This window comes from Lutra lutra, chromosome 14 (genome assembly GCF_902655055.1).
Source record: "Lutra lutra chromosome 14, mLutLut1.2, whole genome shotgun sequence".
Lineage (NCBI taxonomy): Eukaryota > Metazoa > Chordata > Mammalia > Carnivora > Mustelidae > Lutra > Lutra lutra.
In genome coordinates this window covers 72601978-72619377 of record NC_062291.1, presented here as the reverse complement: position 1 = coordinate 72619377, position 17400 = coordinate 72601978, and the positions used below count along the sequence as shown (strand labels likewise).

Genomic DNA, 17400 nt, shown 5'->3' with positions numbered 1-17400 from the left:
TGCCTCTGCCTGCCATTCTGTCTGCCTGTGCTCGCTCTCTCTCCCTCTCTCTCTGACAAATTAAAAAAAAAAAAAAAAAGAAAGAAACCAAAACATTAAAAACCATTAATATTGTAAATGTTATATATGCTACTGTGGTGAAAATATTTTTTATCTATCATGTTGCTACTCAGTATGGTAAATTTGCCTTATGAATGTTGACTCTAGTAGGCTCTTTTTCAATATCCTTTTTTTAAAACAAAACAATCTTTTTTTGACACTAAGATTGTTAATTTTTAACACCAGTTGGTGGCACTAGAAACCTGAAATTTTTCAAGGCTCTGAACAAGAGAAAATAATTGAAAAAGTATCCAAACATGAAGAATTTTCAGGAAGATAAATGAAAAATATAATTGTATAATAAAGATGTATTTTCTGGGATGGAATCCTTTTTTAAAATGCATATGGCTGTCCATTTCGACTACAGTGATGAAACTTGTTTATCTTCCAAAAGTCCACACACACACACACACACACACACACACACGTGTGTGTGCATGTGCGTTGTACAGATAATCTTTAATTTGATTACACTGTTCATTTTGTAAATATGTTTCTGTATAAAATGAAGCTTTTCAAGAGAATTCTATGTATATATTGTACTTATTAAATAGGTAATGCCTGTTTACCAAGTTGTATTTTAGTAGCATCTTTGATTATTTATTTGCATACACCATACATTATTTATTTGCTAAACAGACTGATTCTCCAGACTGTTGGCAAGGCTGCCTCAGATGGCTTGAATTTTCATTTTTAAACCACAGTAGGAATTTTTGCTTTTCACAGTTTTCTTTATTATACCAATTATTATTAGAAGTCACTGAACAATAGTAAGCAGATTTAAATTGAATGCCACGTTCTATTTCAAATTTGTTTTAATTATTGGTAACAAAATTTGGCCTTTTACAAAAGGCAGATTTTCACATGCGCGTGTGAAAATTTCCCATTTAACTTGATAAGCCAGTGATATATTCACGTGTTCCACAAACCTATGTTACTCACTTGCCCAAATTATCTAGCCATAATAATAAAGATCTAATATGTTCAATAAAAAGATATCGGAATGGCATTAATTTCATGAAGTTAACGTATATAGATATTTAACATCATGCTGTGTTGTTTTCCGTTTCTCTCACAGTTCGGGCACACTTAAATTATGCCACGTACCTTCATGACTTCACTACTAGAAAGAATCTCCTAAAATAGGAACCTTGGAATAAGGGTAGAAATAATAGAATAGGGGAAGCTTCTGTGAAGTCCTCAAGAATCTGCTTCCCGGTAGCCTATGGATTTGTCTGCAAGGAAAGGAATGCATGCAGGAAGAGAGTGAGTGAGGGAAAGAGATACTGGCCGTGGTGATTTTTTTTTTTTTTATTTTTTTTGTTTTGGTTTGTTGTTCTTAACTGGTCAGTAGGACCCTCAGGCATGAGATTAGAAAGACCATTCCACTGAATTTACATCAGTGTCTGTTTTTTTTCTTAAAAACTCTGCTCCAATGAATGTAGAAGGAGTACATACTTCATTAGGACCAGGAGCTTAAGAGGATGCCTGTGGCTGATGAGGGCCAATGTGGTTTTTAATGATTCTCTTTGAGAACGATGTGACCAGGCTTGATGTTCCTGCCTCTGTAGAGATGAAACATTAATTCCCACACTATACGTAAGAGACTTAATTCTTTTTTTTTTCTTTTTTTAGCATGGATTTAAGAAGTATGCTATTTCTGAGGAATTTTCAGCCTTCTTTTCTTTTTCAATTGCCCAAAGGCCATGCTGTTCGCCAGATAGACTATCAGCCCCTAGCTGCACTTCTGGAAGAGGGATCGGATGTTATACTCCAGAGAGAACTCTGCCATTAACACATTGCAGAAATAGTTTAGGATCCACTGAAATAAAAAAAAAAAAAAACTTAAGTTACTGATAGTTGACTGCTAGTTGCATTAACTTGGGGAATATATTAAATACAGGAGTGGTTTTCCACAGCATTTCACTATATGGTCTTTGTCTTTAATAAAGACCCAAGGGCAGTGTGTGTGTCTATGTTTTTCGCACCCTCCCACTTTGCTGGTCCCAGGAAATACCAGTTAAACTTGCCACACGACCTGTTATTTCTTGGGCTCTTTTTATGAGCTCTAACTAGGTGAGACACTTGCAAATACCCATCACACTGGCTGCCCTTGCTGCAGGTTTGAGCTGTTCTGCCCTCCCCATGGGAGAAACACTCTCAGTGTCTATTCTTCCACCAGAGCCCCCTTAGATCCCATCTTCCCAAAAACCAGGTCCCCAGGAGCCTGTGCCAATGAAGGGTGCTGCTGAATTTTGTGTATTGTTACTGTGTGAATTTGGGACCAGGTTGGTGGGAGACCCTGCGGGACAAGCAGGCCAGAAAGACTGTTTCCGGCATCCTGATTGGGATTCAGAACTCACTTTATCTTAGAAATCTTATTTTAGGGGTGCCTGGATGGCTCAGCTGGGAAAGCATCTGACTCAATTTTTGGCTCGGGTCGTGATTTAGGGTCATGAGATCAAGCCCCATCTTGGGCTGTGCACTGGGCATGGAGCCTGCTTGGGATTCTCTCTCTCCCTCTGTACCCACATCCCGCCCCCCCCCACTTTGGCTTACACGTGCTTGCTCTCTCAAAATATAAATAAATATCCTACTTTAAATAAGGAATACTTTATTCAAAATTTATGGGTAAAAGGGGCTTTGAGTACTTGCCAGAAATGTTTACCTTCTTTCTTTACTTTTACTTTTATGAGGTTCGGTGTCTTCTAAGCTCCAAGGCACCAACTTTCAAACACTGCTGAGGCAGAAAGCCCCGCGGCCGGGCTCTGTGCTGGGATGACGTTGCCCGTGCTGCAGCCCCTGGCGCCTCCTGAGAAACCGGGTGATCCAGTTTCACAGTGTTCGACCTCCTAGCTGATACTGGGACCTCGTGCGCCCAAAGCCCAAGATGTCAAGTGCAAACACCACTGACGGATTTTATTTCATTTTTTTAAGATTTGATTTTTGCGAGAGAGAGAGAGAAGGTGCATTGGTGGGGGAGAAGCAGGGGGAGAGAGAAAAACTTCAGAGACCCTGAGCTGGCCATGGAGTCTGACCTTCACCTGGATCCCAGGCCCCCTGGGATCATGACCTGAGCTGAAGGCAGACGCTGAACCAACTGAGCCATCCAGGCGCCCCCAGAAGTCACTCTTGCTGAGGTTTTGTGGTGCTTTCAAAGCAGGCTAGCTAGCTCACGTGTTCCCAAAGCAAGTGATCTGTGTTTTGATAGAACTCAGGCAGTTCGGCCGCACTAAGACTGGGCCGTGACAACGCTCAGCAAGACACAGGCAAAGTCATTTCTTTTCATCCTTTCCTAGATGTTCTGCCTGCCTTTGGATTAACCGAGTTTTTTGTATGATGCAATTATATCTCTGCAGTTGGCTTCTGAGTTATGCCTCATTTTAAAATGTTTTCACGGTTGCCCTCCGGTTTACAAAATATCTGTAAAATAGGAAATGCTTCGTGTATTCATCAGTCCATGTTGTGCAGGTATCGTGCTAATAATCTGGGATGGACCCGAATTTGCTGCTGATGAAGGGAACTGCTTTCCACTTTCTTCTGCCTTCTTTACATGTAGGCAATGAGCAGGAAAAACGGGCAGGCCTTTCAGAAGCACAGATTCTAGAGACGAAAGAGGGCTTCAAGACAGAATATCCAGTCCCAGACTGACCAGACTTTCAGATTCCATGGACTAGTAAAGTTTCCAAAACAAAATTTTGACCTTCTTGGCTTCTATTTTGCTAAGTGAGGATCAAAAATCATGAGCACTTCCTAGCATAATATCATAAAAGACATTTTACCAGTAAAAAAAAAAATGGTTGAAAAGTTCAAACTTTTAAATTAAATGAGTGTAGCTCTTTGAAACACACCGTCTTTGTTTTTCTCAGCTCGCTGTAGCCTGGCTGGCAAACCACCCACCCCATGCGGCCCCTCCTACAAAAATCAGGGAAAAGGCCCGCCTGTGGAATGTGATTTACCCAGAGTCACCTGTTAGTAAGCCTCTTCCTTGCTGTTCCAGGCACTGCTGCCCTGATGGTGCCTCAGCCCCAGGGAATTGAATCCACACACCCCTCCTGCTTCAGTACATCCTTGGAACCAAATGCATTCAGGAAGTCTGAGGTGGAAGACGTATGGATTATTTTTTATTATTATTTATTGCCTCTCGGATCCCAATGCATTCTTCAATACCTGCTCTGAGAAAATCCCTTTACCCTTTTGTCCTTTTGACTGAGCATAGTGACAAGCTTCCTTAGGAGAGGACGATGGAGGCACATTACAGGAGAAAGAGGCTTCTGGAAGTTTCGGGCAGAGGCTGGGTTTCAGACTTGGGAGGACGCCCAGTGAAGACGGCCCCAGCCATCCTTCTGCAATCTTACAGCACTTGGTGATAACCTTTCCGTGGCCTTTTCCATATGGAAACTGAAGCCCCCACATGGCTACACACAGTCACTTGTCCAGAGAGTCCCACAGCGTGGCCAGTGCCGGTGCCCACCACTGGCCGCTGGCTGGCAGCTTCCCTGCCGGAACTGCGGAGATTACCGTAATTACTACTGCTGGCGCAGGACTGCAGACCAGCTCCTGGCGGGCCAAACCACTGAACGTCTCTGCTAGCCGGTGGGCTGAACCACAACTTCCCCAACAAGGTCTGAACCCCTCTCAGGGTTGTGCTTCCTCAGTTACTCTCCCTCAGTCCCAGTGTACCACCTAGAATTTTCTTTAATTGCTTTCATCACAGGTAATAATTCTTTGTATTAAACTCTGGCCGAAACTACTGTGCTTTTTCTCTCTCCTGACTGGACCCGGCCTAAAGGTAAGAGCGAAGTACAACTTACAATCTCCTGAAAAAGCCCAATGGCAATTGACACTCAGAAACTTAATGTTTAACAGAGCAAAGACAGCACTTCTTCTTCTGTCATCTAACAATACATCCAGTACCATTATTTATGGGCAAAGCTCCATAGGAGTGTAAGGGAAGGAGGTGGCAAGAGACCAGCATCTGAGACCACACAGAGGCTGGTGCAAGAGGACCGGCTTCATGCTGGAAAGGACGGCATCTTTCGAGAAGGGCCTTCATGGATAGGTTGCAGCATCTGGAAGGAAAGCTAGAGAATCCGGATGGAAGAAGGCACCACGCCTTTCTGCTTGGGACACTAGGTGTCTCAGAGATGGTAACAGAAAACATGTAGAAAGAATAGCTCGTGGTTCTGTTTCGCTCGAACTCGATCTGGACCATGTGCTTGGCACAGAAAGATGGAGTCTATTTTGCATTGTCAACCTCTATCATGCTAAACATTTATCAAGCAATGGTAAGACCCACAGGAATGGAAGGGACCTTAGGAAGGTCTGTGAATGGCCTTGAATGCCACACACAATAAACTGAGAACTGAGTTTGCCAGAAAAGTTGCTTCAGTGGAAGGCCACCAGTTGGGGTCCCATCCATATTAGTATATTGACTAGTCATCATATTAACAACAACAGGAATCTCTTTTCTTGTGGTTTAGTAATGATACCTTCAGAAACATGCTCATAGCCTAAGTATACAACTTGATAAATTGCTAGAAACCAAACACAGCTGTGTAATCAACACCCAGTGTTTGCTTTGCCCTGATTGGATCAGGACTGATTCACCCCAAACCCCTCCTCATACCCCAGTGATTAGCCATCCTGGAAGAATGGCAGTCTTACCTTCTAATAGCATTGATTTCCTTTACCTCACTTTCTGGGACTTAACACAGAGGTGCTGCTGTAGGAGGTATTCTGAGTCAACATCCTGTTTAAAGGATCATCGGAGTTGTTGGGTGTAGGTCTAGGTCATTTATTCCCTTTGCTGTATAATATTTCATTGTGTGGGTACAGCACAATGTATCCAGTCTAATATTGATGAGCTTTGGAGAAGTTTCCAGTCTGGGGATCCTAGGAACAAAGCTGCAATGATAAGCTTGTACACGTCTGTGGCAAAGCGAATGGATGTATATTTAGTGCACATATGCCGGGCACTAGAATAATTGAGTCACAAGATACACACATGGCTATTTTTAGTAGAAACTATCCAACTTTCCCAATGTGGTTGTACCATTTGTACACCCACTAGCTATACATAAGAGTCTCACTTGCTCTACATTCTAGCAAATATTTATTTTGCACAGGCTTAGTTTTTTAAAAAGATTTTATTTATTTGAGGCAGAGCGAGTACGAGTTGGGGGGAGGGGCAGAGGGAAAGGGAGACTCCCTGCTGAGCAGGGAGCCTGACACATGGGGCTGGATCCCAGGACCCTGAGATCAGGACCTGAGCCTAAGGCAGACGCTTAACTGACTGAGCCACCTAGGCACCCCAAGTAAAGACATTATTTTTTTAAAGGGGACGCTGAAATGTGTGGGCTAATCAGAGTGGGCGACCCAATGGAGGAAGACTCTGCAAACCGTGTTCTTAAGAAATGATTAAGAAGGGCGCCTGGGTGGCTCAGTGGGTTAAGCCGCTGCCTTCGGCTCAGGTCATGATCTCAGGGTCCTGGGATCGAGTCCCGCATCGGGCTCTCTGCTCAGCCAAGAGCCTGCTTCCCTCTCTCTCTCTCTCTCTCCGTCTCTGTCTGCCTCTCTGCCTACTTGTGATCTCTGTCAAATAAATAAATAAAATATTTAAAAAAAAAAGAAATGATTAAGAAGAATAAGTTCTTTCTAATTTGGAAAAGGGAGGATTCCAGGGAGATAAGAGCACTGTGTCTGGCAGAGAGCTAAAGAATTGCCAGGTAAAGGGGGTTAGACTGGTCTCTGGGGCTCCGACAAAAAGCAGCAATCCCTCTAGATTCAGAGATCCACCCAGGATTTACTGGGGATGAAGCCTGGGCCGGGGGGGGGGCACTTAATCCCAGGTTGGCCTGTCTTCAAAACCCAGATCCTTTTTATTTTTATGCTCATATATCAGTTTTATTTTTTTTAAACAACTGGAGATGTCAACATATAAAAATTGTATATATTTAAGGTGTACAGCTTGATGTTTCAATACATGTATACAGTGTGGAAAGATCAGCATAATCAAGCTTACAGCTCACTGTGCTTAATATTTGCCAAGCACTCTTTTTTTTTTTTTTTTGGAGCTTGGGTCAAGAGTCGGATGCTCAACCGACTGAGTCACTCTGGTTTTTTTTTTTTTTTAAGATTTTATTTATTTATTTGACAGAGAGAGAGAGAGAGAGGGAGATCACAAGCAGGCAGAAAGAGAGGGGGTAGCAGGCTCCCTACTGAGCAGAGAGCCCGATACGGGGCACGATTCCAGGACCCTGAGATCATGACCCGAGCTGAAGGCAGAGGCTTAACACACTGAGCCACCCAGGCACCCCTGCCAAGCACTTTTATAGGTGATTTATACATAGTACTAATGTAGCCAATACTTCCTCTCTTTAGGGCCGAATAATCAGATCTTAGGAATTGAAATGAAGTTTGAAAAACAAGAGGTGTATAGATCTCTCCAGGTATGTGAGAAATGTGTAACTGATTATTTCATAGGTTTTTTTTTTATTTGTTTGTTTTTAAAGATTTTATTTATTTATTTGACAGAGATCACAAGTAGGCAGAGAGACAGGCACAGAAAGGTGGGGGAAGCAGGCTCCCTGCTGAGCAGAGAGCCCGATGCGGGACTTGATCTCAGGACCCTGAGATCTTGACCTGAGCTGAAGGCAGAGGCTTAACCCACTGAACCACCCAGGAGCCCCTCATAGTTTTTTTTTTTTTAAGATTTTATTTATTTATTTGCCAGAGACACAGCAAGAGCAGGATAAAAGTAAGTACCTTATGTGTTTATTAAATGAATACATGTGTGAGTGAACAAGTGAGTAAACTCTGTGGCTCGAGTTCAGCGAACCCTCTTCATATCAGGGGATCCTTGGTGTCATTTTTCATCTCTTTTCAAACAACCTCATATTTCCAACCTTACGTAATCGTGCCCACTGCACTTCAATTCATTCAACAAATATTTGTCAAGTGCACCTGGCACTGTTCTAGATACTGGGAACACCAACAGTGGACATTTTTAGTAAAGATTAAAACACGAGCATGAAGCAATACATTCAGGCTAAGGGTAATTTCCAAAACAAGTTGAGGAATTATTTCAAAATATTTTTACCCCAAAGAGAGGAATTGGTTTTTTCTTAGTTGGAAACTGGTTGTCACCTGATGTCAAACAGAGTGCTGGCTTGGGTTGCTTTCAGCTACGGAGACGGCGTGCCAGGGAGCTGTGAGCTGTCATGCTCAGTGTTTTCCGCAGCCTCAGTGGCACTAGAGTGGGGAGTAGGAAAAAGGAGGATAGAATGTGAATAAGGTAACACCCAAGACGACACTAAAGTGACTTGGGTCTAGACTGTGGGGACCTAGGGAACCGTGAAAGGCAGCACAGGGCCCCGATAGGAAATCTGGTCTCTGACAACCTGCCCCCAAGCATCCTTCCACCCCACCGCTATTTTAAGGACCATGAGGGGAAAGGACCAGAGTCTGGGTAAACCTAGGAAGCATGTGAGCCAAACGGAAACATGTTGCGGGAAATCTTGGTGCTTAGCAAGGGTGACGTCTCCAAGAAATGGCCTAGACTGGAGTCCGACCGAACTCGGCACATTGAGAAGACATGGATCAGGCAGGTCAAACCAAGCCGATCCCACGGGCGCCTTACAGAGCCCAGGGCTCCTGTGCTACCCTAGAAGGCCCCTGTGAGATCAGAGCTTCGGAGGTATTAATCGTGGCCTTGAACAGGTCAATTTTAGTTTTTTGTTTGTTTCTTTTTATATATAGAGAAAGCAGGTGTAAGAGAGGTTGGAGGGGGGGACAGAGGGAGAGAGAGAATCCCAAGCAGGCTCCAACGCCAGTTAGACACAGGGCTGGACCTCAGAACTTGGAGATCACCACCTGAGCTGAAATCAGGAGTCTGACACCCATCGACTGAGCCACCCAGGTGCCCTGAACAGGTCAGTTTTAATAAAATCAATAAATATGACAACAATAGCAACCGAACACCGCGACAACGGACTAGGAACAATTTCACACTTACCTATGTTTTCCGAGGGTTTACGCAAGGGCAGAGCCAAATGCTTCCCCTCCAACGTGCTAATTCATGGCTGTATTCATGAAAATAGCAGATGCTACTCCTAAATCAGTTACTGTTTTAGATATGTTAACTTATTTCATTCACGCAAAAAAAACAACAACAAAAAAACACAACCCTATTGTAGAGAGGAACAAGCTAAGTAAGTTTAAGCAACGGTCTCGAGGTCACCAAGCTAACCAGTGGCAGAGCCAGAATTTGCACCCAGGCCCCCTGCTGGGGTGCATGCTCTCAGTCTGGACACCAAACTCCCTCCTCAACAAGATCCTCTGTCTCAGCACAGTGAGGAAACAGAAAAGAACACACCACCACCACTTGTCGAGCAAGTGAGTGAATTATAAATTATTCAGTGTTCTCTTAGCTACTACTCATCTAAGCAGTTGGAAGACCAACTACACAATGCCAAGGAAAAAGTAACACGGGCCCATAAACAAGATCACAATAAATCTCTGTACTGGTCACATTCTCTCTGGGTAGTTCAGATCAAGTTGTGTAGCCTAAGGTACAATTTACTCTATAGGTAACTGAAAAAGAAAACCACATCTAGATTGTTATACAAAAATGGCATGTATTTCTTGCATGTATTAGAGTCTCTAGGAAAGCTTTCCACTCCTTGACAGTTTCTTAGCTAGGAGGATATGGAAGTAGACGCTGGCTTCCACAAAGACAAAGACCTGTCCTGGTAGTGGACTGCCTTTTGATAATTGGCCACATTTTAACTGAAAGGAAGCAGAGTTTTATCACCACATTTTATTTTATTTAACTTTATTTATTTTTTAAATATTTTATTTATTTATATGACAGACAGAGATCACAAGCAGGCAGAGAGGCAGGCAGAGAGAAGGGGGGAAGCAGGCTCCCCGGTGAGCAGAGAGCCCGATGTGGGGCTTGATCCCAGGATCCTGGCATCATGACCTGAGCTGAAGGCAGAGGCTTTAACCCACTGAGCCACCCAGGCACCCCTTGTCATCACATTTTAATACACAGTAGAAAAGCACACTGTCTTAGGACTGCTTCAAGTTAAATTTTTTAAGTTATATATTCTACTTATAAATATATTTTCATATTTGAAAATTTTTTATTTCCTCCCTTGGCAGATATTCTACTAAAAATCATGATGACACACAGAAGATTCTTGTGTTGACTGCTTTGGTTGATTGACTTGCCAGCACCTATTCTATAAAAGCTCTCTGGGCTTTAATGCTCATTGGGTAGGACAGGAGTATGGTTTATCATTTCTAAATTTCATTCCATTTTGTAAAATAAAAATATTGCCCAGATAGACCCAAGATTTCAAGGCCAAGTACAGTTGCTGACATATTAACATTTCATATTCTAACCTAATTAGTGGACATGGATCAAATATCTGTTGTAAGTGATGCATAGAAAGTACAAAAAATATTCAAGTAGAGAGATCTATAGATTAATCACATGAATGCGACAAATTACTGCCTGATACCTAATCATTAAAGAGGAAAATGGAAAAATGAAAAACCTTTAAACAACCTCAGATGATGGAAGTACAAGTTTTTCTGGAGTATGTTCCCCTTAATATCATTAATTTTGACCATTCTCATTACTTTCTCTAAATACAGATGAATTTCAGATGATTTAAGGAGCACCCTGAGATGACAAGAACATCTAATAGAACTAGTGACACTTAACATCAAAACTTCAAGTGGCTTTGAAAAATTGAAAAGCACAAAACTGAATCATTTTGTTTATATCAAATCATTAAGAAACCATCCTATGTGCACATCAAAATGTTTATATTGAAGTATTATTTTTATGCTGTCACATTTTGCTTAAGGTTTTGAGTTTTGATGTTCGTTTGTTTTGTTTTGTTTTCTAGTTTCGTCAAAAGAATGGGTTTTAGTAATCAGTGAAGTTAAGTTCCTAATTTGTTCGCTTACATACAAGGGGCTCAGTGTTCGTCTTCAGATCTGGGCTTGTTTTCAGTTCCTCATGCCATTTCCCACTGACAAGTTTTTTGCCTGGAATGGTTCTGGGAAATCTTAAGCCAGAGCTGCTTTTCAGAAATGTGCAACAGGCCTTTCCGTGTGTTGTTTCTTTCCAGGCCACTGATTTTGTGCTAGGAAGTTCTTGACATCATGTGATATGCAATGCAAATAGGACAGCCATCTCCTGGAATAAAGCTGGCCTTCTTCTGGTGTAAGAACTTGTATTTGTGGGGAGTGACACACTTGGACAAACTGACCAACATGAAAAATGAAAGAAGAGGTTTTGCACCATCAAAAACTCTTAACAGCAGAGATATGATATGAACTTGAAGGAAGCTGTGGTGAAATGGGTAGAGTGTACATCCTGGAATCAGACCTCCTGGGTTGGATCACTTGATCCAACTGCTTGATCTAATTGCCTCAGTTTCCTCATATGCAAAATGATGATGATAGAGAGATTGTCATGAGATTCAAATGAGATAATGAGCACAGGGTGCTCCGTGCACTGTCCCAGAGTGTGAGCACTGAGTAAATGTTAGCTGTTGTAACATAGAGAATTCAGGACACCGACATTGAATATGGCTCTTCCAAGCTTGGGAACTTTGCAAGGTCATAGGCAGTAGGCGAAAGGCTGCAATCATGCAAATGGCATGATGTAATTAAAGACTTGGCCTTATCCTTAGAAAAGAATTCCCAAAGTAGTACAAATCATAAAGGCATAGTCACAGAGTTCTTGTAGAACTCCTTGCGTCTAGTTATAAAGATAACAAGGAGAGAGAGAGAGAGAGTGTGTGTGTGTGTGTGTGTGTGTGTGTGTGTGTTCTTTGTGCTCTGGATCATGTTATCACGAAAGAACAAGCTGTTAACCGCTCGGTACCAGATATCAGGCACAGAATCCTTGGCAAAGTGGTTTGGGCTCATCACCCAACACACCAGCACAGGCCCAGAGTCCATTCTCATTGATGTTCTCTCTGATGAGCCTCACGAGATATTTTTTGAAATTGCTTAGGTAAAAAAAAAGACAATTCATCAAAGCCTTGCAGATTGGTCCTCATAGAAGCTCCTAGAAAGTTCCGTGGGACTGAAGTGTACGCTATAAACGCCACTAGGTGGCAGAGGAATGTTATGAAACTAGGTAATCATCTCAGAGGACTTGGGTGCATCCTGCTTCCCTTCTCATAGCTGGGTGGGTGGCCTGTTTGCGGGATCCTGACAGGACCTTCCTGTAACGTGGACTTTTAGTCCTTGCTCTTCTGCATACTCAGCCTCCAGAAGAGTCTGTGACTTTGGACGGCAGGCCCTAGCATCATCTAATAGATCAGGATTGTAATTCTACTGTTGCCCAAATCCCTAAACCAAAAATATCAAAAGCTTTCCAACTTTTGAAAACTTTATTTTCAAGTTCGGAAGAAAGGGCAACATTCTTTTAGGCACGATGCCGGACACTTGTTAATAAGGATGAGCCCAACACACTGGGACGCCATCTTTCCTCCTGACATTGGGCAGATCCACTTCTTAAGCGCCCCCCCCCCAACTCTATTTCTATACAAATATTAACTTTTTAACCTCAGGAATCATTCTTTGGGGATATTGAGCAATGTTTCTAGTGCTCCAAAATTTGGGAGGCTAGTTTGGACTAGAGAGATTTAATCAATTGGTCTTATTTTCATTTTTTAAAAGATAAGGTCTTAAGTGTGAGCTGGAACACATTCTTTTTATTCCTGGGATCTAGCTCTGCTGTATTCTATCTGGAGAGAGTTCAGGATGGGTTTGATCAAGCAGCCTGTATAAGTAGAAAGGAACTATCCTTCCGGAAAAAGAGCTGCTGTAATGTCAGGTCACCACCACATGAAGCAGAAATCCAGCAAGTTCTGCCTTATGATTTGTAATTTTATTATATCCAAAATAATTTGCTAATAGTAACAATACTTTCCCTCTATTATTTTTAACCATCTGATTAATTGTTCTAATTTATGGAGAGAAACCAAAGATAGCTAGTTGAGGCCCTTGGCTTAAGAATCAAGTCTTCCCCCTCTCTTTCCACATGGCACATGTTGACTGGAGATTGGACCATGTGGCCTGAAAAGGATTCATGTAAAGAGACATGATCAGGCCCTCACAGTCTCAAAGGACACCTTCTCGAGGTGACAGGGAGTTGGGTTCAGAGGTGGCAAATAAGAATATGTTCTCCCACTAGACCCCCTTCCTCCCACCTCTGTCCAAAGGCCTCAGTGTGTTTTAGATCTGTCCAAGGCCTTTGTCTGACACAGGCATGTTTTCTTACAGACCAGCCACTAGCCTCTGATATTAGCTGAGATGCTGGCAAACCATTTTCTGTCCGTCCAGCCCCATCTGCATGTGATTGCGTCAGTGGCCATTTGCTCCCTCTCTGAGTGGAGATTTCCAGCAAAGGATCTGTTTCTTGGCTTTGGGGAGAAAATGGGAGAGAAAATCCAACTTTCCAATAAAGGACAAATTAAATTCAGGGGCTTCCAAATTAAGTCCATACACACTTCCTTCTTTATTTTTATTATTATTTTTTAAAATTTAAATTCAACTAGCCAACATGTTGAATACTCATTTCCTTCCTTAAAGAACCCCTCTGCCTTGGTAAACTGGGAGCTGGGTCCTGGGTTCCTCCTGCTCCCCATAAGGGGTTCCTGGAAACGCAGCCCAGTCAAGGGCAGCAAGGGCAGAGAGTGAAAGCTGGAGAGCTAAAAGGTAGGGGAACAGCCATACCCTCCTTTCTGAGCCTCCCATCTGGGTGACCAGGTGTCCAGGCCCTGCTTTGAAAAGGTGCTATGAAGTGGAGAGTGAGCTGGGAACAGCTCCCCCTAGGAGCCGACTTCATTCTGGTCCGGCTGCGAGTCCTTGTGCCCTCCCAGGTTGTCACTCGTAGATTCCCCGAAGCTGGAACCACTGCTCTGCCTCCCTTTCCTCTTCTAGAGCCCCAGCTCCCCCTGGCTGCACTCAGAGCCAGTGTCTACCTCTGGCTGGAGTCCCTTGCAGCCCACTTGGATGCTGACCACGTTTCTTCCCGCCCCTGGGAGCCTGTTCTGCTCCGTGCTTTCCTCCCTGTGAAGAAAGTCATACTCATTTCAGTCTTTCCCGTGCTGGATGGTTTCTCACTTGTTAGTGGGGGAAATTTTCTCAAGGAGCCATTGCCATTTCATGTATATAACATTTGCTTTTGTGGCTAGGTGCATATCTGAAGCTTTGAGAATAACATTGGGGCTTACCCAGAAATTTGCAAACTTGCTTTCAATGGTGAGTGAAAAATATGGTTTTTCCTATTAAAGACTCAGTTGTGCTGCTTTGGGAAGGGGTAGTGTACCCTTCTGTGGGGGCTTTTTAGAAGATGGATACTCACCCCCCACTCCAGGTCTCCATACCTGATTTCATGGTGCTTGGGGACCCACAGACTTAAATTGGTTGCTGGAAGAGTGGGGGAGAGCCCCCATGTCACAGTCTGTACGGGCTGCTGATTTCACTCGGCATAAAGCTTAGAGGTTCGAGGTTAATCTTTATGGGCATGATTGGAATCTTTGCCAGTTGGGCATGTATTGACAAAGACCCAGTAATCATCCTGAAAACTACCAAGATGATCCCAAAGAAGACACCAAGGCATATTTTTGATAAATCCAGCTAGCACATGGCACGTATATTAGTGAACAGAAACCCACATTCTCAAAACACTCAGGTTTGGGTTCTAGAACTGCGCAGGGTACAAAATCATCATGGAAGCCCACCAGTAGCCAGAGTGAAGATGGAGAACCCAGAATGTGATTCTACCACCACCGACACCCTCCTCCCCCGCTGCCCCTGGCCGTGGCCGCACACATGGATTATGTCACTGCCACTTCCAGCAGTTACTATTTTAACCAGGTAGTGCCTGATCTCTGCCTGCTGGAAAGTCATCGAGCGTCCTTCCTCCTGTCTCCCTCGCCCCCCAGCAGTGACAAATTCTAGCCCTTTCTGCAGGAGACATGTTCTGCCCAAAATAGACCTTGGCTCCTGAGCCACCAGTTGCAAACCTGTCTTCATGATTGAGGGGCTCTTGTTCCCTCTGCTTTAAGAAGTGTCCCCAGTCCATGAGAGACTATGGACTCTGAAAAACGATCTGAGAATTTTGAAGGGGTGGGGGGTGGGAGGTTGGGGGCACCAGGTGGTGGGTATTGTAGAGGGCACGGATTGCATGGAGCACTGGGTGTGGTGCAAAAATAATGAATACTGTTATGCTGAAAAAATAAAAAATTAATTTAAAAAAAAATTAAAACTAGGAAAAAAAAAAGAAGTGTCCCCAGAGGTCAGGCCCAGTGGGAACTCGGTGAGTGTCCCCTCTGGAGGCAGGGAGGAAAGGGGAAACAAGCTTGTGGAACAAAACATTGCTCCTACCCAGATTTCACTTCCGTTTCAGAATGCAAAGTGACAAAGGGTGCTCCAGGCTCTCAGAGGGTAAGGAGGAGGCGGGGAGAGCATTAAGAAGTAAAATGGTGGCCCCCTGCTTGGGCAGTGGGAGGGATGCCCTTCAGTTACCCTTGAAGGCCGTGAGTCCTAGTCGAGGATCTGTTTTCATTGGAATTTGGTCCACCTGAAGAAGTCGAGTTTTTCTCAGAATGTCATTCTTTGTGTGTGTCTCAAATAGGAAATGTGAATATTGGGTAAATCAAGGCAGATAAGGAGGGATGTTTTAGCTTTCCTCTGGGGCGAATAGAAAATGGCTACAGGGGACCCTGAATAATTTTCCAGTGCTGCCTAGGATCAAAGGAACATTTTGCTGTAGATACAAATGGAACCAAAAGGCACCCGAAATGAAGGGAACATTCTTTGTGTCTGTGAGCTTGCATAACCCCTCGGGCGATTCGATAGAGAAGAAATAGTAAGTAAATCAGAGCCCCATTACACATTAGCAGCTCTGAAGCAGGGGGTTTTTCCCGTTAAGTAAATCATTTTATTTGTTAAAGGATTTTCACATTGGGGCCTGTGGACTAAAGTTCACGCTGCTTCTTGACTTGGTTTTCACCACTTTGAGCCTGTCTTCATTTGCTCGTGTTGCCATTAACAAAATGCCGCAGACTGGGTGGGCGGTTAAATATGACAGAATTTATTTGCTCACAGTCTTGGATGCTGAAGTCCAAGATCAAGGTGCCGGTAGGTTTGTTTCTTTTGTGAGGTCTCTCTCCTTGCCTTGCAGATGGTCGCCTTCTTGCTGGGCCCTCCCATTGCTGTCTCTGTGAGCACACGCCTGATGTCTACCTTGCTCTCTGTGTCCTGATGTCCTCTACTTTTAAGGACATCGATCATATTGGTTTAGGGCCACCCTAACAACCCCCTTTTTACGTAATCATTTACTCCATTGGGTACGCGGTCAGTGTAATCCATTATCTACAGATCATGCAAAATAGCAAGTCGGCCCGATGAATTTTATAGGAAACTCATTAAGCAGGAGAAGACTCCCTAATTTGTCTTCCTATGTAGTTTCTGGGGAGCTTCGCTGAAAATATCTCTTGCCTTCAACAACTTCCCCCTGACTCTTCCTTCCGCAATCACAGACGGCTGTTCAGGATCTGAAGGTTTAAAAGAAGTAGGAGGTCATCCTGGGTTTGAGCCTGGGGCCACACAGGCTACACGGAGTCTGGGAAAAAAAAAGCAGATTCTGTCAGTTTTAGAGGCTGAACATCTGATACAGTGAGGCAAACCTGAGTTCAATGAAAAGCCAGTTACACACACCAGTTACCCACACCAGTTACACACACCACACACATACACACACAACGTGCACGCACACACACACACGAGTGCACAGAGACCAGAAAAGTTTGTACCTGTCCTTGTATAAAGAAAGTAGCATTGGTATTTGTTACTGGTAGGGATTCCCAGCCTGTGCTGAAGAATGCCCTTTGTACATAGAGGGTAAAATAATACTGTCACTGCCCTTGATCTCTCTCTCTCTCTCTCTCTCAAATTTTGAAACTTCAAAACTGAATGAGGAGCATAATACCCAAGTCTGCTATGTCACCCATGGGAACACCTTGTCTGTTGGCTTCAATGTCATGTGATGGGGTGTGGGCAAGATGGGAAATGGAACTACATCCTCCTTGGGTGTCTGAGAGCTGAGTGGCAACACCTTGATTTCCTTCTGGTGCCCAGTCCCCATTCTGAAGTGCCAGAGGTCCAGGAAGGAACAGGAAGTCGAGAGCACAGAACAAAACCCGGTGATAAACTGAGGCAGATACTGGCTCCTGGCACCAAGGAGGGAAGGAAAAACAA

The 17400-nt window shown here is 43.6% G+C and overlaps 1 long non-coding RNA gene across 1 annotated transcript; it reads left to right on the top strand.

The window, feature by feature from the left end:
• The first annotated feature begins 78 nt into the window (after positions 1 to 78).
• Positions 79 to 16105, top strand: LOC125084573 (uncharacterized). Its single transcript, XR_007122646.1, has 3 exons — positions 79 to 971; positions 2933 to 2941; positions 16095 to 16105. It is a non-coding gene; the product is annotated as an uncharacterized LOC125084573 (long non-coding RNA).
• The last annotated feature ends 1295 nt before the right edge of the window (positions 16106 to 17400 follow it).